This window comes from Sarcophilus harrisii, chromosome 2 (genome assembly GCF_902635505.1).
Source record: "Sarcophilus harrisii chromosome 2, mSarHar1.11, whole genome shotgun sequence".
NCBI lineage: Eukaryota > Metazoa > Chordata > Mammalia > Dasyuromorphia > Dasyuridae > Sarcophilus > Sarcophilus harrisii.
The window spans coordinates 46,160,649-46,185,225 of NC_045427.1; the positions used below are offsets into that span (position 1 = coordinate 46,160,649).

The 24,577-nt window shown below is 37.1% G+C and overlaps 1 long non-coding RNA gene across 1 annotated transcript in view; it reads right to left on the reverse strand.

The window, feature by feature from the left end:
* Positions 1-24,541, reverse strand: part of LOC116421308 — a 64,957-nt gene extending 40,416 nt beyond the window's left edge. Inside the window, exons 1-2 of the long non-coding RNA XR_004231623.1 lie at positions 23,914-24,541; positions 9,368-9,458 (exon numbers count right to left, since the gene is read on the reverse strand). This is a non-coding gene — a long non-coding RNA (uncharacterized LOC116421308). The remainder of the gene's footprint in view (positions 1-9,367; positions 9,459-23,913) is intronic.
* Between the last annotated feature and the right edge of the window lie 36 nt (positions 24,542-24,577).

The window sequence follows — 24,577 nt, forward strand, 5'->3', positions numbered from 1 at the left end:
CTTGGGGGCATGTAGATGGTGCAATGAATAGATCACCATCCTTTGAATCAGGAGAACCTGAGTTCAAATTTGATCTCAGATACTTAACATGTATTACTAGCTGTGTGACCCTGAGCAAGTCATTGGACCCCAATTGCTTCTCAAAACTCCCCCTAAAACTAAATAAGTAAATTCTACCAATCATTTAAACAACAATTAATTCCAATACTATATAAACTATTTGGGGAAAATAGGGGAAGAAGAAGTTCTACTAAATTCCTTTTATGACACAGATATGATGCTGATATCTAAACCAGGAAGTTCCAAAACAGAGAAAGAAAACTATGACCAATTTCCCTAATGAATATTGATGCAAAAATCTTAAATAAAGCATTAGCAGAGATTACAGCAATTTATCACTATGATAATTAGGATTCATACCAAAAAGGAGGACTAGTTCAATACCAGGAAAACTATCAGCATAATTGACCCTATCAATAACCATGCTAACAGAAATTATGATTATATCAATAGATGTGGAAAAAGCATTTGACAACATACAACATTCATTCCTACTAAAAAATATTAAGAGAGCATAGGAATAAATGGAGTTTTCCTTAAAATGACAAGTAATATCTATCTAAAACTATTATATGTAATGGGGACAAACTTGAAGCATTCACAGTAAGATCAGGGGTGCAACAAGGTTGCCCATTATCACCACTACTGTCCAGTGTTGTACTAGAAATGTGTGCTTTAGTAATAAGAGGGAAAAAAAGAATTTGAAGGAATTAGAGTAGGTAATGAGAAAACAAAATTATCAGTTTTTGAAGATGATATGATGTTGTATTTGCAGAGAAAATCAACTTAAAAAAATACTAGAAACAATTTACTTTAGCAGAGTAGCTGGATAAAACAAACACACATAAATCATTGGCATTTCTATATTTTACCATCAAAGTCCAGCAGCGAGAGATAGAAAGAAAAATCTCAAATGTAGTTAATATAAAAATATAGGTATTTACCTGCCAAGACAAAGCCGGGAACTATATGAACTCAATTACAAAACACTTTTTACACAAATAAAGTTATAACATCTAAATAACTGGAAATTGTTTAGATCAAGTGCTCATGGGTAGGCTGAGCTAATATAATAAAAATGACAATTCTACCTAAATTAATCTATTTATTGAGGCAGCTAGGTGGTGCAGTAGATAGAGCACCAGCCCTGAAGTCAGGAGGACCTGAGTTCTTCAAATCTGTTCTCAGACACTTAATACTTCCTAACTGTGTAACCTTGGGCAAGTCACTTAATCCCAATTGCCTCAGCCAAAAAAAAAAAAAATCTATTCAGTGCCATACCACTCAAACCGCCAAAAAAAATTACTCTATATAGCTAGGAAAATAATAAAATTCATCTGGAACAACAAAAGGTCAACAATTTCAAGGGAATTAATAATAAAAAAAAAAAGCAAAGGAAGGTGGCTTAGCTTTATCAGACCTAAAATTATATTATAAAGCAGTGAGGGAGGAGGGAAAATCCCTCTTCTTCCTCCTCCCAAAATAGATTTTTAAAAAAAGCAAACTTGTAACAAATAGTATACAAAAGCAAAATAAATTCTTGAACTGGCCATATTGAAATATATATATATATATATATATATATATATATATATATATACATTTCAATACAAATCTTGAATCTATAACCTCTCCATGAGGAGGTGGGTAGCATGATTCATCATTGGTCCTCTGGATCATGATTGTTCACTGCACTGATCGGAGTTCTTAAGTCTGCTAGCCTTTAAAATGTTACTTTATAATAAATTATATTCTCTTGGTTTTGGTCACTTTGCATCAGTTTATACAAGAATTTTCAGGTTTTTCTGAAACTATTCTCTCCATCATTTTTTGAATGTGGCTCAAGACTGGATTTTGGAAGGAGAAAAGTGATTCAAATGAACATTAAATGAAGGTGGTGATACTCGTATAAGGAGCTCTATTAGCTAAGATGGCAAAAACATGATGGAAAGTATTAAGACAAGAGTAACAGAAGTAATAACATGATAAGAAGTTAACAATAGTTCATTGAGCCAGAATGGAGACATGGATGGGGAGTTTAGGAAGCACTTCACAATCTTGTCATGGAGATAAGATACTGCAGTGATGGGAAATTTCAACTATCCACATAGTGGCTGGAACTCTCCACTACTTTCTCCACTAAAAGCAGAACCATTGATTACATCTTGAGTTACTCTCATGAAATTTAAAGGTAGAGGAAATGCCAAAGTGGGCTGCTCTTCTAGTCTTGATTCTAACCAATGCCAAAAACCAGTTCCCTAAGTAGATATGATAGGAGCCTTAAGAACATGATCATGCTATCTAAGAATGTGTGAAAGAAAAAAGAGGCAAAAGCCAGTTACAGTTTGAATTCTGAATTCAGAGTTAGGATGAATAGGAGGCTGTGGCCTGAAATTCTATAGTGGGAAGTCAGCCAAAAAGGGATAGAAAACACTCAAGAACAAAATTTTAAGACTCCAAACTTTTGTGATCCAAATGAGGAAAGGGGAAGATATTTAAGGAGACTGAAGAACAAAACTTTTAAGACTTCAAACTTTAGTGATTCAAATGAGGAAGTAAATTAGAAAATATTTAAGGAGACTGATTCTCTGTCTTAGGTTAGATGAGCTAATGCTAACATAATTGTAAGGAATCAGAATTAATTCAATTCTTATTTTTCTTCTGTTTTTGAAAGAGGAAGGATTGAACAAAAATGACTAATAGAGAGATGAAACCCAAAATAAGTGAAGAGAACTGGTCAGATGCTATCAAATTGCTGTTTTCAAAGAAATTGAAATCATAGGGCTTGGGCTTGTATGAACTATATCCCCATGTACTGAAAGAATTGAGAGATATAATTGAGTTGCTATTGAATTGAAAACATATATAATGTCCATATAATATATGAACAGAGAGCCCTCCTTCTCCCTCTCCTCTGCAAAAGTATGTAATCTTCTATTTCTTTTTTTCAGCCATGTTTATTTCTTATTATTCTCGAACATTCAGGGAGGAAGGGGGAGATTTGGCCTGGGCCAGGTAGAATTTAGGGGGAGGGGATGCCACATTCTAAGCAGGGAACTAAAGGAACATGCAAACTATAGTAAGGGGAAATGATTATGATCATAATCTACATCTTAGGTACAAATCTCCCAGATTTAAAAAAAAATTTAAATTCATTTTTCATTATTCTAAATTAAGGAACTGATCTACTTGAGAGATGTTCCAACTGCCAATCTTCTTATCCCCTTAGACATGTCTCTAACATAAGACATTTATAGGAATATTGTATAAAAAAGTTTTACTTTAGTGCCAACATTTTAATTTATCTAAGAAAAATAATCCCTTGATTTTTTTGAAAATGCCCCCTGGAAAATCATTCTTTTAAAGTCACTCAATTTCTTCTTAACCACTCCTCTCAAAGCCAGTCACTTGAAAAGCACTTATTAAGTGCCTATAATGCGTCAGATATTGTACTAAGTAAATACTAGGGATGCACAGAAAAATCAAAGACAGTCCCTGCCCTCGAGAGGCTCACAATCTAATGAAATAACAAAAACAGTTAGCATCTATATAGTACTTTCAAGATTTAAAAATCTCTTTACAAATATTTTATCATATTCTCAACCTTCTTGTCCTTAGTTTACAAAATTAAGTGTTGAAGGCACAATTTCAAACTCAAATTTTCTCTATTTCAAGTTCAGTATTCTATTGTCACCTAGATGTCCTAAGTTTGATTATCATCATTCATTCATTTTTCAAGGCCTTTCACACATTATATACCTTCTTAAGAGAAAGGGGCTAGGTCTAAGAGAAAGAATTCTTAGTGGAGAACATTGTTTTCCATGAAGGATAAAGTTTTCTTCCTGCAAGTAAATTTGGAGAGAATCTTCTTGGACTGAAGAAATGTTCATTTCTTTATATTTTCAGCTGAACTAAAAAGAAGTTTTAAATATATTTCCACTATGTTTTTAGGGAAGAATGAAACATACTTGGGTGAATAGGAGGTGAGCTGCAAAGGAAAAAGGTAGGGGATGACCCTCAGAATTCTCATGCTACATCCTTTCTTTGATGATACTGTTCACACAACAACTCTTTCAAAAAGAGTTTGAGAGATGTTCAGGTGTGTAAGAGAACACCAAGGCTTTTGGTAGCCCCTTGGGGATGCCCATGAATTCATGCATTCTCACTTTTTGGACTACCTACATCAGTGGAGCAACTATTTCACCACTGAAATCACCCAGGGCACCAAAGCAGTCTCTAGCAGTCCATGGGTGCTAGAGGACTGGGAGAAGAAAAAAGAAAAACAGAGAAGGTAAGAAAAAAATGGAGAAGACAATATGGTGCAGGATTTGGAGTCAAGTTCCAATCCTAGGTCTGCTATTTAACAATTCTGTGATCTTGGGCAACTTACTTCCAATTTCTAGTTCTGAGTTTTTTCATTTGTAAAATAAACGGGTAGGACTGGATGTTCTCTAAGGTCTCTCAACTCCTATAACCCCATGGAAGAGGGTTGCCCTTGCTAATAGGTGGATTTGAGAGATATTCATTCCCTTTACACCTACCTCCAGCCTTAGTGAAACAAAACCAAATACCTCCTCTCATACTGGCTGCTGCTCACTACTGAGCTTCATTCCTTTGGGTCAGAGAATCACAGAGCTCGAAAGGAGCCCAAAGATCTTGTCCAATATTTTTTCAGGATTTTCAAGAACTTTTTAAGGGCTCTCAAATAAAACAAATATTCTGGCTGAGAAAAATGATTATTAATAGCCAATGATCTGGGGAGATCCAAGACTTTGCTCTTTTCCTCAAAAAACTCAGTCTCTGAAGGATGAATTAACTTTCTCCTCAATCTAGATCAGATTCCACTCAACCTAACAAGGAATTTAATCTGATGTGGGGAAACCCATTGTACAGAGGATGGATTCTCTGATTAGATTGCCCAAGGCTGGACAATTTAGAAGTGAATGACACAATCGAAGTTATAGCTCCCAACCCCTCATTAGAATAGGTCCGACTCTCATTGTAATATTCATTCTCTCTCATTAATTTCTAACCAATCAGAGTTGGTTTCCATCCTCAGGAACACCCATTCTCCTAGGGCAGGGGTCCTCAAACTATGGCCAGCAGGCAGATGGGCTTGCTGAGGACGTTTATGTGGCCCGCTGGGCTATGGCAAAATCAGACCAGAAGTGACTTCAGCCTGAACTTACATTAGCAGCTCACACTTCCAGCACTAGGCTGAGGCGGCAGAGACAGAGTGTGAGGTGATACTAGGTGAGGCGAGTTCCTAGGCCAGGGTGTGTGGCGTGGGGAAGGGAGAGAGATGCAGAAGATGAAGAACTGACCGCCCGTGGCCTTGTACAGTAATGGCAGCCACTACAACAGACAGGTGTGGGGGTGTACAGTGCATGCTGTGCATGTCACAGCTGCAGGGGGAATTCACTGCAGCAATGAAGATCGGAAGCAGGAGTGTGAAGAGCGAGAGGGAGAGTGTGGGAAACGGAGGCATCACAGCGCAGAGGCAGCTTGGAAGAAGTTGGGCATTGCAGTCTGTATGTCTTGGTGTGGGCAAAGTTATTGCTGGTATATTGTTTTTGTAGCGCTGTATATATATATATTGGTATTTTACTAATAGCAATTTGGAATCCCTAGGAAATAATGATGTCAAGAAAAAGAAAAATTGACTGGGAGTATAGGATATTCAAAGAACAGTGGACTTATGGTTACTTTTTCATGTAGTACAAGGAAAGAGCTGTATGTCTGATATGCCAGACACTATATTCTGTGTTCAAAGAATATAATTTGTGTCGACACTATGAAACTCAACATAAAGATATAAAATATGATAGTTTGGTTGGAGAAGTGAGAAAAAATAAAATATTAAAACTGAAAAATACATTGACAACTCAGCAAAATACTTTTGTGAAGCACAAGCAGCTAAATATTTCACTGAAAACACTGAAAACTTGCAAGTTTTCAAGTTGCCAAGCTAATAGCACGCACTGGCAGACCATCCGTGGAGGGAGAATTTGTTAAAGAATGCCTTCTTTCTGTTGCCAAAGAGATGTGTCCAGAGAGGGCCGATTTATTTTGTACAGTGAGTCTTTCAGGACCTATAATTACATGGAGGATTGAAGAAATGGGAGACAATCTGCATCAGCATTTGCAAAACTCCATAAAAAAATTTTTCACATTTTTCCTTGGCACTTGATGAAAGCAATGATGTTCATGATTCTGCACAACTTCTAATTTTTATTCGTGGGACAAATGATTATTTTGAAGTCATAGAAGAGCTTGCTGCACTGCAAAGCATCAAAGGAACAACTACAGGAGAGGATATCTATGAAAAGGTTTGCCAAACTATGAATGGTTTGGAGCTGGACTGGGCTAAACTAGCCAGCGTGACAACTGATGGTACTCCTAGTCTAGTGGGGTCTAAGAAAGGAGTAATTGCTCGAATTAACCAGGAGATGGACAAACATAACCATTCTCATCCAATAGCCATACACTGCCTCATCCACCAACAAGCGCTGTGTAGTAAATCACTGAAGTGGGACTCTGTTATGAAAATTGTGGTATCTTGTGTTAACTTCATTAGAGCTAATGCACTAAATCACAGACAATTTCAGGAATTTCTGTCTGAGCTAAATGCTGAATATGAAGGTGTTCTATATCACACAGAAGTCCACTGGCTGAGTCGAGGGAGAGTTTTGAAACGTTTCTATGACTTACTTCCACAGATTACAACTTTTCTGCTTTCAAAAAACAAAGAAGTACCAGAGCTCAATGATGCAGAATGGAAATGGCACCTTGCCTTTCTGACAGATGTAACAGAGCTACTCAACAATTTCAATGTGCAACTTCAAGGAAAGGGGAAGCTCATCTGTGATATGCAATCACATGTCAAAGCATTTGAAGTAAAATTAGGCCTCCTTATCAGACAAGTGAAGGAGGAAAATTTCTGCCACCTCCCCACAACTCAAAATCTATTATCAGAAAAACCGCTGATTGCATTCCCAAACAAAACATGTGTGGATTCACTGGAAAAATTGCAAAAGGAATTCCAATTTAGATTTAAAGAGTTTCATCTCCATGAACAGCTTTTCTGTAACCCATTTTCTATTGACATTGAAAATGTGGACACAATTTACCAAATGGATCTGGCTGAACTGCAGAATTATAACTCTCTGAAAGACACATTCAAGTCAAGCAGCCTTCATAATTTCTATGCATCTCTCCCCTCTATGACATATCCTCATCTCAGCAACCATGTACTCAAAATGGCAACCATCTTTGGCAGCACTTATGTCTGTGAACAGACTTTTTCTAGAATGAAACATTTGAAATCTCCAACCAGATCAAGACTAATGGAGGAACACTTGCATCACTTGTTACAACTAGCAGTGACAAATATGGAACCAGACATTAACCATCTCATTAGCCAAAAGCAGGCCCATAGTTCCCACTGAAATACTGGTAAGTTTGTTGATTTAACTTTACTTCATTTTAAATACTGTATCCCGTTTTGTTTCTTCACTTCAAAATAAGATATATGCACCGTGCATAGGAATTTGTTCATAGTTTTTGTTTTTACTATAGTCCGGCCCTCCGACAGTCTGAGGGACAGTGAACTGACCCCCTATCTAAAAAGTTTGAGGACCCCTATTCTAGGGCATATAAACTGTGAGCCCATTGCCATGATTGGTCTTTGGTATTTGAGAGTGTCACTGATCCTTTTATTAATAAAATGCTAGCATTATTAATAAAATGACTAATCACCCATAAGTTATGTCTCTCAAACCATTTAAATATCATACCAATGGAAAGTGATAAATAAGGAGAAATAAGAACAAAGAGAATTTTAACCTGAACTTTAACCTTTAATTTCTTACACAAAATATACATTTATATTTATGTGTCCATGTATATGTGTATATGAACTTTAACCTTTAATTCTTTACACAAAATACACATTTATACCTACATGTCCATGTATATCTGTATATGTGTGTATGTACACATTTCTATTTTAGTGAGCCTAAAAGTCTTTTAAAAAAGGGAAAGGGGGGGCAACCAGGTGGCACAGTGGATAGAGCACCAGCCCTGAAGTCAGGAGGACCTGAGTTCAAATCTGGTCTCAGACACTTAACGTTTCCTAGCTGTGTGACCCTAGGCAAGTTACTTAACCCCAATTACCTCAGGGGAAAAAAAAGGGAGAGAGAGGAGAAGGATGACATCACATGGGGTTTCCTGTCTTCCTCTACCCCCTGGCACTTGATTCTGTACCACACAGGAGAACTTTGCCTACTTTCCTAGTGGTTTGTACAATTTGTTCCACGGAGTTCAGGAAATTATATTTGTATAATGAAAGGTTTACCAAGTGGGTTCAAAAGAGGAATTTCTGAAATTTTCAAAGAACTTATAACCCTGATATCATACAAATTGTTTCCAATTGTAGAAAAAGGTGCTTTTCTTACCAATTCATTTTCATGCAAATAGAATGTTGGTTCAAAGACAACACTAAGGAAAATTATAGGCTTATTTAGTTAATAAAGGCTGACATTTATATCATTATATATGTGTGTATATATATATATATATATATATGCATGTGTATGTATTCTTATTTCTTCCTCATAAGAGTGGGATGTGTGATTTTATCTGCATAGTTAGTAAATAACTCCTAGCTAGTTGCTTGAAGCACAAATTAGTCAAGCACCGGGCCAGCATTACAGAGAAAATGTGGATGCAAGCTTAGAACCTGATTCCAAACCTCTCACTCTGTTTCAGTTACATCATCACATTATGTGGGGTAATATATATATCTATATATATAATATATAGAGGTTTGTTAGTCATTAGTATAGAGATAATTGGACCTTTGGGAGCTGCTTAGATCAAGGGGGATAATGAAGAGAAACCTAAAGTCCAGAATAGAGCGTAATGGGAAATTCACACTTAGGAAGCCTGTGGTAGATGCCAAACAAAGGAAGGAGATAACATGTCTGCTAAACTAAAACAGTAAGCCAAAATTCAAATGCATGCAACACTTGGCATTTGACGTAAAAAAATAAAAATCGACTTAGCAAGGACAAGGTATGGACTGGATCGCAAATGCGATCTGAGTGTTAAACTGGATTGCAAAATGAGTCAGCAGTAGAGCCGGGTAGCCAAGAAAGCTAATGTGAGGGCAGAGTGTCTAGGACTACGAAACTGGTCAATCCACTATCTTGTGGTCGGGTCAGCCCTCCTCTGAAATACCGCCTTCAGTTGTAGGGGAAATATATTAGAATAGACATCGAAAAACTAAGACCTGTTCTCAGCTCACCTTCTGAAGGCTGGGGATATTTACCCAAGAGATGACTTCGATCCCTGAATGGTTATCACGCAGGAAGATCAGCTGTATTTTCTGCTTGTCCCTAAAGGAGAGAACATGGAAAAATACTTTAAGTGAATGAATAAAGGCATTGATCAAAAAAACTAGATGGAGGTTCAAAAACAAAAGTCATGGACCTCAAGGCAAGACACTGCATTCTAATGGAGGAGGCTACACACATAGAAGAGAGGTAGCCAGAAAGGAGCACTTTGGGCCAAAAGATACAGAAATGGTGAATAGGAACATATGGGAATTAGACCAGAAATCCAAGCAAAAGGGCAGGATTGATTTGATTGTGTTTTATAATTTTAAAACTGAGAGGTGTGTGAGACAGAGAGAAAAAGAGAGACAGACACACAGAGAGACATACAGAGAGAAACAGAGACAAAGACAAAGGCAGATACAGAGTTAGAGAGACAGAGACAAAGGCGGAGGCAGAGAGAATTTGAGAGACAAGAGACAGAGAGAAAGCCAGAGATAGAGGGAGAGAAAGAGAAAGAGAGAGTTAGAGAGACATAGAGATAGACACAGAGACAGAGAGACAAAGAAACAGAGACAGACACAGAGCAGAGAGACATAGAGAGACAGAGGCATAAACAGAGACAAGGACAGACAGAGACACACCCAGAGAGAGATAGAGACAAAGAGAGAAAGACAGAGATGGGGGAGGGGGAAGAGTCTAAAAGACCCAGTCACTAATCAGGAGATCATGGGTTGCAGAAAGGGAGACTTGAGTTCTAAGTAATTCTAGCATTTCCTTTTCCCATCCTTCTCCAGGCGACACTTCTTTCTCTGGATATAGATGGCATTTTCTATCACAAGCCTTTTGGAATTGCTTGGATCATTGTATTGCTGAGAAGAATTAAGTCTATCATAATTGAGCATCATACAATGCTGTATACTGTACTGTATACTGAGTATGCTGATAGTGTGTACAGCGTTCCTGGTTTTGCTTACTTCACTCAGCATCAGGTCATGTAAGATGGTTTTTCTGAAATCCACCTGCTCAGTATTTTTTAGCACAACAGTATTACATTACATTCATATACCACATGTGGTTCAGTTACTCCCCAATTGATGGGCATCCCCTTAATTTCCAATTCTTTGCTACCACAAAAAAGAGCTGCTACAGACATTTTTTGCACATGTGGGTCCTTTTCCCTTTTTTATGATCTCCTTGGGATACAGACCCAGTAGAGATACTACTGGATCAAAGGGTATGGATTATTTATTTGATAGCCCTCTGGGCACAGTTCCAAATTGCTTTCTAGAATGGTTGGATCAGTTCACAACTCCACCAACAATGCATTAGTGTTCCAGTTTGCCACTCCTCTTCCAATGTTTATCATTTTCTTTTCCTGTTATCTTAGCCTATTTTAATTTTCCTTTCTCTAATCAGATGTGATTTAGAGCATTTTTTAATACGACTATAGATGATTTTAATTTCTTCATCTGAAGATTGCCTGCTCATATGTTTTGACCACTTATCAACTGGTGAATGACTTGTATTCTCATAATTTGACTCACTTCTCTACATATTTTATAAATGAGCAATTTTATCAGAAACACTGGCTGTAAAAAATATTTTCCAGCTTTCTGCTTCCCTTTTAATTTTGACTGCATTGGTTTTGTTTTGCCAAAACTTTTAAATTTAATGTAAACAAAATTATCCATTTTGCATTTTACAATGTTCTCTTTCTTGTTTGGTCATACATTCCTCCCTTCTTCCAAGTATTTGACAAATATCCCTTGTTCTCTTAATTTTCTTAAAGCATTATCCTATATGTCTGAATCCTGAACCCATTACCCATTTTATTTTGGTATAAGGTGTGAGATGTTGGTCTATGCCTAGTTTCTGCCATACGCTTTTCAAGTTTTCTCAGCAATTTTTGTCAAATAGTGAGTTCTTTGGGTTTATCAAACACTAGATTACTATAATCATTGACTACTATGTCTTGATACCTAACTTATTTCACTGTCTACCCCTCTATTTCCTGGCCAGGACAAACTACTTGGGATAACCACTGCTTTATGATATAGTTTTAAGTCTGGTATAGCTAGGTCACACCCAATTATTATCTCTTAATGGGGAAAGTGTGCCCCAAGTTATATTTACATCTATATCAAAGCTTGACCCCTTTTCACCCCAAATGACAATTCTACAAGAACACAAATAACAAATAGCAAATAAACCCATTTATCTGAGCTGATTAAAAAAAAAAAGAACACAGAGAAAGTATATAAATGAGAATATGGCAGATAATAGAGTAAATGAACTCTTCCATTGGGAGCAGGAAATCTTAGCTCAAACAAGAGAGAAGGTCCCAGATTTCACCTAGGGAAAAAAAAAATTCCCTCAAGTCTCCAGTGTAATAAACTGGGGTTAAGGACATGATTAAGATGCCAACTCTCTATATGTTGGCTTCTTCCCAGAGTTTTTCTCCCTTAAAGAGACTCAAAGGACGTCTGGTATCGCGCATATCTTATCTCTTGAAGCCAGAAGCCTGAAAACCAAAATCTCTCATTTTTTCCCAAGTACCCAACAACCATGACCCTCAAAAAGTCAAGGAATATTGAATCATCAATTTCTACCAATGAAGAGAGTCTCATACAGAATCGGTTACAGCAATAAGAGCTATCCAAAAGTGAAGTAGGTTACCAGGAGAAATTGTAGGCTCTCCTCACAAGAGATTTTCAAACAAAAGGTGAATGATCACTTTTTGAGTATACTGTAGAAGGAATTCCTGTAAACAATATTTATAACAGCCCTTTTTGTGGTAGCAAAGAACTGGAAACTAAAGGAGAGGAATGGCTGAACAAATCATTGCATATGAATGTAATGGAATGTCATTGTGACACAAGAAATGACAAAAGGGCTGTTTCTGGGGAAACCATGGTAACACTTGGATGAATCAATGCAGTAAAGTAGGCTGAACCACTGAACACTGCAAGAGCAGTGCAAAGCCAATAACAGTAACAAACTTAAGAACTCTGAGTAATAATTTTTTTTGCACAGCATGACAAATATGGAAATATGTTTAGAAGAATCGCACATGTTTAACCTTTATCAGATTGCTTGCTATCTTGGGGAGGGAGGAAGAGAGAAAGAGAGTGAAAAATCTGAAACACAAGGTTTAGCAAAGGTAAATACTGAAAATCATCTTTGCATGTATTTGGAAAAACACAAAATTATTAAAAGATAAATAAACAAAAAGAACTCTGATCAAAGCAATTAAAAAATCATGATTCAAGAGGACTATTGATAAATCATGTTATGCTGAAGGAGACAATTTTAGATGGAATTTGTTTTGCTTAAGTATGATATTTGTTATAAAAGTTTAGTTTTTCTTTTTTTTTTTCATTTGAAGGAATTGGGAAGGATAGAAATGCTAGAATTGCTGGAAAGAACAGAAAGAAGAAGGAAAAAAGAAAAGGATAAGAAGGATAGAAAGGAAGGAAGGACAAAGGAAGGTAAAAGAAGGACTTCCAGGAACAAATGCAGGAATGAGGAAGGAAAAGGAGAGGTGAAGAGTGTAAAAGAATCTGCCTGAGTTCTCCTAAATTATTTCCCAAACATTGACATAACACTTCAAAATGAATTCTGGAGTGACAAAACAAACATGGATGAAATGATACTGAAATCCAAGATATTTAGAAATTCAGCAGGAATAAGTTTGTCTCACTGGGATGAGAGTGAAATGGAGAACAATGCAGTGCAGACCATGGCTAATGTCTTGGGGGGAATTTCTGGAGCTCTCAGCCCACAGATAGTTAGGTATTGGACAACTGGTGAGAAGGAGGTTATAGGGGATCCTTTGCTGACATTGAGAGCAGGACTCTGTTGCATTGCCCAAACGGGGATCTAGGTGGTAAGTAGGAGCACGAGCAGGAGTGATAACCCTCGTCACAGTTACAGGATGAAAAAGAGTGCCAAATAGTAAAAGAAGAACAAAAATTCAGGGAAGAGAATTCCTTAAAAACCAGAATTAGCTACATAGAAAAAGACTTAACAAAAATTCATTGAAGAAAAGCACTTAAAAAGTAGTACTGGCTAAGTGGAAAAAGAGGTACAAAAACTCAATGAAGAAATTCTTTAAAATTTAGAATTGGGCAAATGGAAGCTAATGTCTCCATGAGACATCAAGAAACAAGAGAGCAAAATCAAAAGGATGAAAAAAATAGAAGAAAATGTGAAATATTCCTTAAAAAGCAACTGAACTGCAAGATAAATAGAGGAGACACAATTTAGGAATTAATGAACAACCTAAAAGCCATGATACAAAAAAGAGGTTAGATACCATATTTCAAGAAATTATCAAAGAAAACTGTTCTGATATTCTATAACTAGAGAGTAGAATAGAAATTGAAATAATCAACTCTCTGAAAGAGATCCCAAAATGAAAACTCCTAAGAATATCATAGCCAATCTCAGAGCTCCCAGGTCAAAGAGAAAATACTTCAGGAAACCAGAAACAATTCAAATATATCATGGAACCATAGTCAAAATAACACAAGATTTAGCAGCTTCACCATTAAAGGATCAGAGGACTTGGAATATGATATTCTGAAAGGCAAAGGAGTTAGAATTATAATCAAGAATCACATCCCAGCAAAATGATATAACCCTTCAATGGAAAAAAATAAAAAAGGAATCTAATGAAATTGAGGACTTTTATGCATTCCTGATGAAAAGACCAGAGCTAAATGGAAATTTTGACTTTCAAATAAAAGATTCAAAAGAAGCATAAAAAGATTAAGAGGAAAAAAGAAATCATAAGGTAAATTAATAGGGTTAAACTGTTTACATTCCTACATGGGAAGACAATTCTTATAACTCATAAGACACAGCCCTTTTTGTAGTGACTAGAAATTGGAAAATGAATGGATGTCCATCAATTGGAGAATGGTTGGGTAAATTGTGGTAAATGAATGTTATGGAATATTATTGTTCTGTAAGAAATGACCAGCAGAATGAATACAGAGAGGCTTGGAGAGACTTACATGAACTGATGCTAAGTGAAATGAGCAGAACTAGGAGATCATTATACACTTCAACAACAATACTGTATGAGGATCAATTCTGATGGAATTGGATTTCTTTGACAAAGAGAAGATCTAACTCAGTTCCAATAGATCAATAATGGACAGAATCAGCTACACCCAGAGAAGGACACTGGGAAATGAGTGTAAACTGTTTGCATTTTTGTTTTTCTTCCCAAGTTATTTATACCTTCTGAATCCAATTCTCCCTGTGTAACAAGAGAATTGTATGGTTCTGCACATATATATATATATTGTATCTAGGATATACTATAACATATTTAACATGTATAAGACTGCTTGTCATCTAGGGGAGGGGATGAAGGGAGGGAAGGGAAAAGTCGTAACAGAAGTGAGTGCAAGGGATAAATAATGGTGTGAATAATTACCCATGCATATGTACTGTCAATAAAAAGTTATATATTAAAAAAAAGGTCCACAGATGGAGGGCATACGTCTGAGCTGCCTCTGATGGATGATCTCCAAAATAATCAAAGGTTAAATTGGGATAAATTATCTCAAAATAAAGAGGTTATAAAAAGCTTTTAAAGTGCAGAGGAAGATGGGGGATGGTGATGTCAGACAACATTTGAATCTTCTCATTGGAATTGGCTCAAAGAGAGAATCACTCACACATGCACACACATACACTCAATTTGGTATAGAAATCTTAGCCTAGAGGGTAGTAGGAGGGGAGGAAGGGGAGAGAGATAAGGGAATATGAAGGCAGTTGGGGAGAAGCAGTGATTAAAAGCAAAACACTTTTGAGGAGGGACAAGGTAAAAGGAGAGAGAAAAGGATAACCAGAGGAAAAAAAAGCAGGATGGAAGGAAATGGTTAATCATCATAACTATAAATAAAAATGGGATGAAGTCAACCACAAAATGGAAATGAATAGCAGCGTAAATTAAAAATCAGAATCTGACACTATGTTGTTTAGAAGAAATACACTTGAAGTACACACACACACACACACACAGTAAAGATAAGGGGCTGAAACAGAATGTATTAATGCTTCAATTGAAGTAAAAATAGTAGGGATAGCTCCAACAAAGCAAAAGCAATTTAAAGAGATAGGCAGGGAAGTGAAAAATACTGTAGACAATGAAGTAATGTGGAATCTAAACACATAGGAACCAAATGGTATTATCATTCAAATTCTGAGAGGAAAAGTAAATGAATAAATAGTAAAATAAAAAGTAAATGAGAGAAATAGGCAGTAGTGGGAAACCTTAATTTTGGCCTCATAGAACTAGATAAGTCTAATCAAGAAATAAATAAGAAAGAAATTAAAGTGATGAATAGAATTTTAGAAAAGTTAGATATGATAGACCTCTGGAGAAAACTCAATGGGAATAGAAAAGAATAAACATTTTCCTCAGTAATATATAGTACCTACATGAAAATTTACCATGTATTATGGTACAAAAACTTCACAACCCAGTGCAGAAAACAGAAGTAAATCTTTTTTAGATCACAATGCAACAAAATAACCTTAAATAAAGGGCCATGGAAACATGAATTCAGTTGTATACTAAGCAACCTAATCCTAATGAATGAATAGGTCAAAGAACAAATTATAGAAACAATAATTTCATTAAAAAGAATGTCAACAATGAGAAAAGATACTAGAATTTATGGGATATATTTAAAGAGTACTTAAGAAAAAAATTATATTTCCAAAAGCTTACATTAATAAAATAAAGAGAAGAGCAGTGAATTGGGTATAAAACTTTAAAAAACCCCTAAAAATATTAAAAACATCCAATTAAATACCCAGATGGAAATCCTGAGAATCAAAGAAGTGATGAATAAAGTTGAAAGTAAAAAAACCATTAAATTATTAATAAGACTAGGGGCTAGTTTTATGAAAAAGTAAGTCATACGTATCAGTGGAAGGACTCTAGAGATAGTGTTGTCACCATTTATCCTGCCTCCTTAATTCCAATGAAAGAAGAACTCTATTAGATTGAGATTTGTGGGTGCTAAGAGATAGGAACATGCAAAACTCCAGGAAAAAAAAAGAGCAGAACCCATCATCTTCTGGTAGCCAGTCAAACACAGCATGGAAGGCGAAGTACCAGCCCAACACACAGGCTCACACTGCCAGCACAAAGTATCAGAGGTGCTGAAAGAGGTCCTTCCAACCCCAGAAGATTGTCTCATGGGCCACTTCTGGCTCTTCAGCCCTCCCCTTACAATGTACCTCACAGCCATGAGAACCCACTCTATTTTCAATGTTGAGCCTCCTGAGAGGGTCTCAAGAAGCATGATATAACAGACAGAGTGCTGGCTTTAGAGATGGCAAGACTAGGATTCAAATCCTGCCCCTGACACTTACTAACAATGCAACTGAAGACAAGATTTTTGAGAGAATCTCAGCTTCCTCATCTGTAAAATGGGCATGCCATTAACCTCTAGCTTTAAGACACCTACAAAAGGCCAGAAAGAAATAATTCAAATATTGAGGAGTTACAATCAGCATCACACAAGATTTAGTCACCACGACCATAAAAAAGTAGAGAACCTGAACTATTATCTTTAAAAAGCAGAGAACATATGCTTACAACCAAGAAAACTTACCTAGGAAAGTTGAATATAATCCTAAAGATGGGAAAAAGGATCTTTAATAAAACAAAGGACTTCCAAACATTCTTAATGAAAAGACCAAAGCTATGTAGAAATTTTGGAGTTTAAATTCTGAGGTTAAGAGAAAATAAAGAAGGAAATATGAAAAAAACTGTAACAAAGGACTAAAAAAGTATAAACATTTTCATATGAGGAAATGATACATGTGGCTCTTTAAATGTTATAATCATCAGGGATGATACAAGGAATCTATATAAACAAAAAGCCTGGGATTGATTCTGTTACATCTTGATAATCTGAAAATAAGACTGGAAAGGAAAGGGAAGAGGAATGCATGGGGGGATGGAAGGGAAAGGAAGGTTAGGAAAAAGTATCTCACACAAGCAAGGAACACAAGGAGACATCTATACAAATAAAGATGAGGGAGGTGAAGAAGCAGCTGACACTTGAACCTCATTCTCATTTGAACTAGACAAAAGGAGGAAGAAGACACACAAAGAGAACTGAGTACAAAAATACATCTCATTCCACAGGAAAATGGAAGAGGGAAAAAAAGGAGAAGGGGAATTAGAGGAAGGCTGGCTTAAGAAAGGCATTTGTCCTAAATAAAACAAATTCTAAAGATATACAAAAACATTTATAGCTTTTTAAAGACTAAAGTAGATTTATTTAAATGAAATAAACAGGGTAGCTACATTTTGATACAAGATGCTACTGACAACGAGACATTTATCCTGAAGTTATATGCACCAAATACAATGGAATCTAAAATTTTGAAAGTTAAGTGAATTAGAGGTAAAGAGATAGTAGGGAATCTTTAATCTTCAATTCTGAAAATTTATTAAATCTAACCAAATGTATAGTTTGGTTACTATACCAATAGTATAGTAATAAAAACAAAATTAAGGAATAGAATTCTAGATAAGTCAGATGTGATAGTTATCTGGAAAAAACTGATTGGAAAAAGAAACATAACACTTCCTCTCAGCAGTTCTTTACAAAGATTGACTATATAGTAGGATATAAAATTTATAATTAGAAGCAGAAATATTAAAGGTATTCTCTTCAGATCACAATACAACAAAAGTTACATTAATAAGGGACCCTAGAAACATAGGTTAAAAACTAATTGGTGATGAAACACCTGATCTTTAAGAATGAGTGGTTTAAAGAAAAAAAATCAAAGAAACAATAATTTGATTCAAGAAAATGCCAATAATGAGACAACATGCTAAAATCCATGGGATACAGGCAAAGAAAGAATCACAGAAAAATTTCTATCTCAGAACAGAAAGAGAAAGAACAGACCAATGAATTGGGCATGCAATTAAAAAAAAACTGGCAAAAGAACAAACCCAAAATCGCCAAGTAAACTCTAAATTATAGGTCCTAAAAATTAAAGATGAATTTAATAAGGTTTAAGTAATAAATAAATCAGAGTATTGATATAGCTTTTTTTTTTTGAGGTGACAAAGAATGGCAATCTGAAAGAATACCCATAAACTGAGGAATAGTTGAACAAATTATGGTATATAAATGTGGTAGAATGCTTTTATGCTGTAAGAAAGAAAGAAAATGGGAAGACATATGACCTGATATAGAATGAAATGAACAGAATAAGAAGAATAATTTACAGAGACAACAATATAGTGAAGATAAGCTATTCTGAAGTAGTTAGGTATTCTGGGATAATAATCAACCACAACTCTTGGGGACTAATAATGATTAAACATGTTACCTACTTCCTCATAGAGAAATAAAATACTCAAGCTGCATTTGAGACATACTTTTTGGGAAATGGCCAGTGTGGAAATTTGTTTTGCTTGATTATACATGTTTATAATAGGATTTTGTTTTTCTTTCATTCTCAGTTGGTGGCGGGAAGTTGGAGTGGGAAGGACAGAAGATGGATTTTTGCTGATTAAAAAGATTTTTTTTTTTTAATGCAGGAAGGACAGGAACAAATAATTTATCAAAACAGGAAGCACATATAATTATATAACAATAACATTCTTGTGTGTGCTGTGATGGAAATTCAAATCAGAATATCAGAGCTGAGTAGAAACTTAGATGTCATTTTGTCCAGACTATCAGTGACTTAAGAATCTCTTCCATGATAATAATTAGCAAAAGACCGCCATACCCCCAAGGAGATGTTACTGGATAGCAGAGAACAGAAGGAAAAGGCATGAGAAAACTGGAAAAGTAGTAGTGAGAGAGGGAGGTTATGGGATCCTGCTTTGAACACACCAAACAGAGGTTTTTATATTTGATCCTGGAAGTATTGAAGTGAACTTGCCAATATGATTGCTGAGCCATTGCTGATGATCTTTGAAAAAAAAATGTACATTTTATATGGGAGTGATACTAAAGAATCAGTGAAGGGAAAAATGTCCTGTTTTTCATAAAAGGAAATAAGATGAAATCTTCACATTATTAGATAAGTTCAAATCTAATTCCTGACAAAATTCCAAAATGTATGGTTAAAGGAGTGGTTTGTGAGAATTTGTGAGAAATTTAGAATTCAGAATGTGGTGATCGTTAAAAGCTAGTATAGCTTCATCAATAACTGGTCATGACAAACTAACTGAACTTTCTTTTTAAAAATAGCATTACTTAAGAAAAACTGGCATAGCTGAGAAATACTATAGACATGGTTGAATCTTGAATGACCAGACCCCCAAAGTAGTTATTAATGAGTTCATGTCACTTGGAAATATTTAGTGGATTATTCTTTGGAACAGTCCTTGGTGCTATTCTTCTATTTGTGATCCCATTGTGCGTGTGTCTTCCAGTAGAGTGGGTCTGACCAACTTTTTCTAGATCTTTTAATATTACATAGAAAGTAAACTTTTTTTTTGTAGGTTATCTCTCTCACATGAGATCAACCCAATCATATACTTTGGTCCTGTGCTGTAAAATACTTTTGTCAGTGACCTGAATGAAGCTGTGTCATGTTTATTCAATCTTTAGATGACATAAGTCTGGGACAAATAGCTTATAATATCATAGATTTAGATCTGAAAAAGATAATAGGGCCACAATAAAGATATGGAAAAGAGCTCATTAGAGTTTGTTGAAGGGTAACATAGTCAGACTTGTGTTTTTGACGGTGACTGGGGAGGATGGAGGGGAATGGGAGATATTTGTATTGTAGCAGTGTCAGAAGAAAGAAGGGAGTGTGTGCTGGGTAATATTACAAAGGTAAAATTCGCAAACTTTGCCAATAAATTGGATATGGGGGGGGGGAGTGAGAGAGAGTGAGCAATTGAGGCTGATACTTAGGCTGTGAACACGGGGGCCAGGAAAATGCTGGTGTGCTAGACAGTTATGGGAAAGTTTGACTGGGTCAGGGAGGACAGAGTTTAATTTTGGATGTGCTGAGTTTAAGATGTCTATGAGATACCTAGTTCCAATGTTCTATGGGCAATCAGGATTGTAAGACTGGAAATCAGGAGAGAAGGTTTGGTTCATTTCAATAAGTAGGTTTAAGAATAATTAAATGATAAATGATGTTAATAAATGATATTATAACAATCCTTAGGAACTGAGAATACCAAATGAAAAATTATAAAAGGGAAAAAAAGATCGGAATATCATTATCAAGGCGTGATCCAGATGAAGAGCCTGGAGATTAAGGAAGAGTGGTTAAATAGGTAAGAAAACATGAAGAGAGCATTCATGAAAATATATGATCAAGTACTATCCAAGAGAAAAGAGTGCTCAGTGGTCATCAAAGGCATAAAAGGTCATGAGACTTGGCAATAAAGAGACCTTTAGTAACTTTAGAAGGAGGTTTGTTTATTTGTTGGAGGCAATGAGGGTTAAGGAACTTGCTTAGGGTCACATAGTAAGTATCTGAGGGTGAATTTGAAAACTTAGGATCTCCTGACTCCAGGACTGATGTTCTATCCACTGTACCCCTAGTTAGGAGAATTTTACACATATATTTGTGTGTATATGCATATATACATGTGTGCATCTGTATAATACACACATGTATACACATATATTCACACTTGCAATGCATATAAGCACATGTACACATATACATGTATACATACATATGTGTGTACATATATTTATGTCTAATGATAGCTATCTCTAAGGGAGGGATGAGAGAAGAAAAAGGGAAAAATAGAAATTTACATGATGATTTTGTTTGATTTGAAAGGAATAGCAAGTTGTACATAGTAGATGTGCAGTTTCATGTATAATCATCTTTTTTATTGTACTCTGCTATGGAAATGCTTATTTTATTCCAAAAATTTAAAAAAAAAAAAAAAACCTCTTAACACCTCAGACAACTAGGCAATCTGAAGCCTTGGGCCTGAAGTTAGAAGGATCTGAGTTCAAATTTGACTTCAAACACTTATTAGCTTTGTGATGTGAACATGCTTCCTCATCTGTAAAACAAGGATAATAACTGTATCCATCTCCCAGGGATGTTGTGAGGATAAATGAGATATCTGTCAAGGGCTTTGCAAACCTTAAAGTGCGTATTTAAATGACAGTTATTATTATGTAAATGATCCTAACAATATTTGGAATAACTGCCTCCGGTGGTAAAATTCAATTTAATAAATGTGTATTATGAACCAAGCCCTGTGTTGAGGCAAAACACAGTTTCTGCTCTCAAGAAGCTTACAATCTAAATGGGAAAGCAACATATGATGCAAAGTGTATGCATGTGTGTGTGTGTATATATACACACATATACTTACACATGTTTGTGTGTGTGTGTGTGTATAAACAGAGGGTAGGCATTAGAATTAAGAGGGGTTGGAGGTTTCCTGTAGAAGGCGGGATTTAGTTGGGACTTAAAGGAAGCCAGGGCAAAGGAGGAAGACTATTCCAAGCATGGGGGACAGCCAGAAAGAATATCCAGAGCTAAGAGATGGAGGGTTTTGCTTCTGAAATAACCAGATGGCCATTGCCACTAGGTCAAAGATGACCTCTCTGGGAATAAGGTATAAGAAAATTGGAAAGCTAGGAGGGGGTTAGTTTATGAAGGTTTTGAGTGTCATAAGTATTTGTAGCTAATAGTAATAGGAAGCCACTAGAATTTATTGAGTAGGGAGGGTGACATGATCAGACTTTGCTGACTGACTGGACTTGAGGCAGGAAGACCCGCCAGAAGCCACTACAGTCATCCAGGTGTAAGGTGGTGAGGGTCTGCACGAGTGTGATAAAGGATTTCATGATTTTTTTATTTGTGGTTCAGTTATTTTCAGTTTTGTCTAACTCTTTGTGCTTCCATTTGGGCTTTTCTTGGCAAGATACGAGAGTGGTTGGGATCATTTCACAATTCCACCAGCAACGAATTAGTAGTTTTTCCACATCCTCCAACATTTCCCCTTTCCACCTGAAATCACTTCTCCAGGTCCAGCTGCAAATGATTTACACTTTTTTTTGCCTATTTCTTCCTGAATAGAGAAGCTAACCTGGGAGGGATAGTTGCTAATACCCGGATTGACCACCGAGTGGCAGCCGCACACCACAGATCACAGTCGACAGGGCAACGCATCATACCCAGAATTACTGAAATCCATAGCTGGGTATATGTCTGATCATATCACAGATTGTGTGTATTATGGATCGCAATAAAAAGAGCCCCTAATTCCAGAACCAGCTCTTAGAAAAACTGAAAAACAGCAGCGTTTGCCTTTGCTGTCCATTTCCTTTTTCAGAAATGATCGTTGACATGGAAATGATAATTTTGCATATTATTCATAGAATCATAGCATCATTTAGAGTTGGAAAAGGACCATAGAGGTCACCAGGTTCAACTATTTCACTTTACAGAGTAGGAACCGAGGCTCATTCAACAAATGTTTATTATTAAATATTTACCGTGTGCCAGAGAATTAGTAAATGTCTCAGGCAAGATAATGAACCAGGGCCTTTTCAGCTTCTAAGTCCAATGGCTTACGATATCATCCACACTTGATCGCTGAACTCTGAGAGCCCCAAGAGGCTAGGTGAGCTTTCTAAGGTAACACAAGTTTCTGGTAGAGCTGGGTCTAGAATAGCTTCCTTCTCCCAAGGGCCAAAGAGAAGTGATTTATCCAGTCACACAAAGATAGCGGCAGAGACAGAACTTGGATGTCCTGCCCGCTGGCTCTATCCCTAAGCTGCTGCTAGATCCAGATCTCCAGCCGACAGAGTTTTAAAAATCCTACCTGTTCCCTGCAAGAGTGTCTTGCGGATAAAGGAGGCACATAGGGTGGGTAGAGATGATGTCCTTGACTCATAAAGAGTCATAAAGCTCCTTTTGTCCTGTTCTCCCTCCCCCTTTCCAGATGAAGAAACTGCAGTGGATACATTAAATCACTTCTCCAAGATCATACGAAGAATAAGTGGGAGAATCCATATTTGAATCCCAGTCCTCTGATTTCAAATGTGGTGTTTTCCCCTGTATCACACTGATCACAGAGGCTTGGAGCTGGAAAGGATATGTGGTGTAATCCATACAGGAATAAAAAATGCCTTCTCCGACTTTCCAGCCAAGTGGTTTACAGTTTTTGCTGGAATTCTCAAATCTCCTGAGACCTTTTCTTTCCTTTTTTTTTTTTTTTTTTAAACTCTGTTTCTCTCTCTCTGTCTCTGTGTCTGTGTGTCTCTCTCTCCTTCCTTCCTTCTTCTCCTTCCTCCTTTCATCTCTCCCTCCCTGCCTTTTCCCTTGGCACCAGTCCCCTGCAATCTCCTCCTCCCCAGGACAGTAGTAGTCAGGTAGTTCAAGTGGATGGCGCTCTGGACGCAGTCAGGAAGGGCTGTGTTCAAATTTATCATCAGATACTGACTTTGTGAAGTTGGGCCAGGGTGTGCTTTAGTTTTCTTATCTGTAAAACGGGAATAATAGTACCTACCTCTCACGGTCGTAGTGGGTCTCAGATAATACTGATACATGCTTAGCACAGTGCCTGGTGCTTAATTAATGCTGGTTTCCTTCCTTGGACATGGGGTTTCGCTGCCTCTGGGCCCCAGCTTCTCTCTCAATAAAGGGAGGGGAACGTTCCCCAAAGTCAAAGAAGCTGGCTTGGAGGGAACCTAAGACGGGTCAGAACAAGGCCTCCCGGAAATGGCGTCCCTCTCCCGTATCCCAGGGCAGCGCTTCCCCTCGGCCACCAGCGGCCCTTCGTGGGCTTTCCCAGGGTACCCGGCCAGCTTTCACCCCTGGATCCGGGAGAACCAGAGGACCATCTGCCCCTGCCTGACTCGGGCAACTGCTGGCTTTTGCGGCCCCTCCGGCTTCTCTGGGAGATAAAGGGTGGCTGATGGGGACCCCCGAGCTCCTTTCCAGCTCACTGGAAGTTGTCCCGTTTCACTGTAAGCTCCTCGAGGGCAGGGCCCAGCGGCCCCCTCTCCGGGGCTCCCGGACAGCCACCCTGGAGAGCCGCTTTTGGGGCCGCTGGGAAGAGCACCGTGGCCCGTAGTCCTGCCTTGGGGTCTCCCTGGGGGGGTAGGGGGTGGTCCTTGGGTGGGGGCGGGGGGGGGGGGGAAAGTAGGGGAGAAGCTTCCGAGACGCCCCAA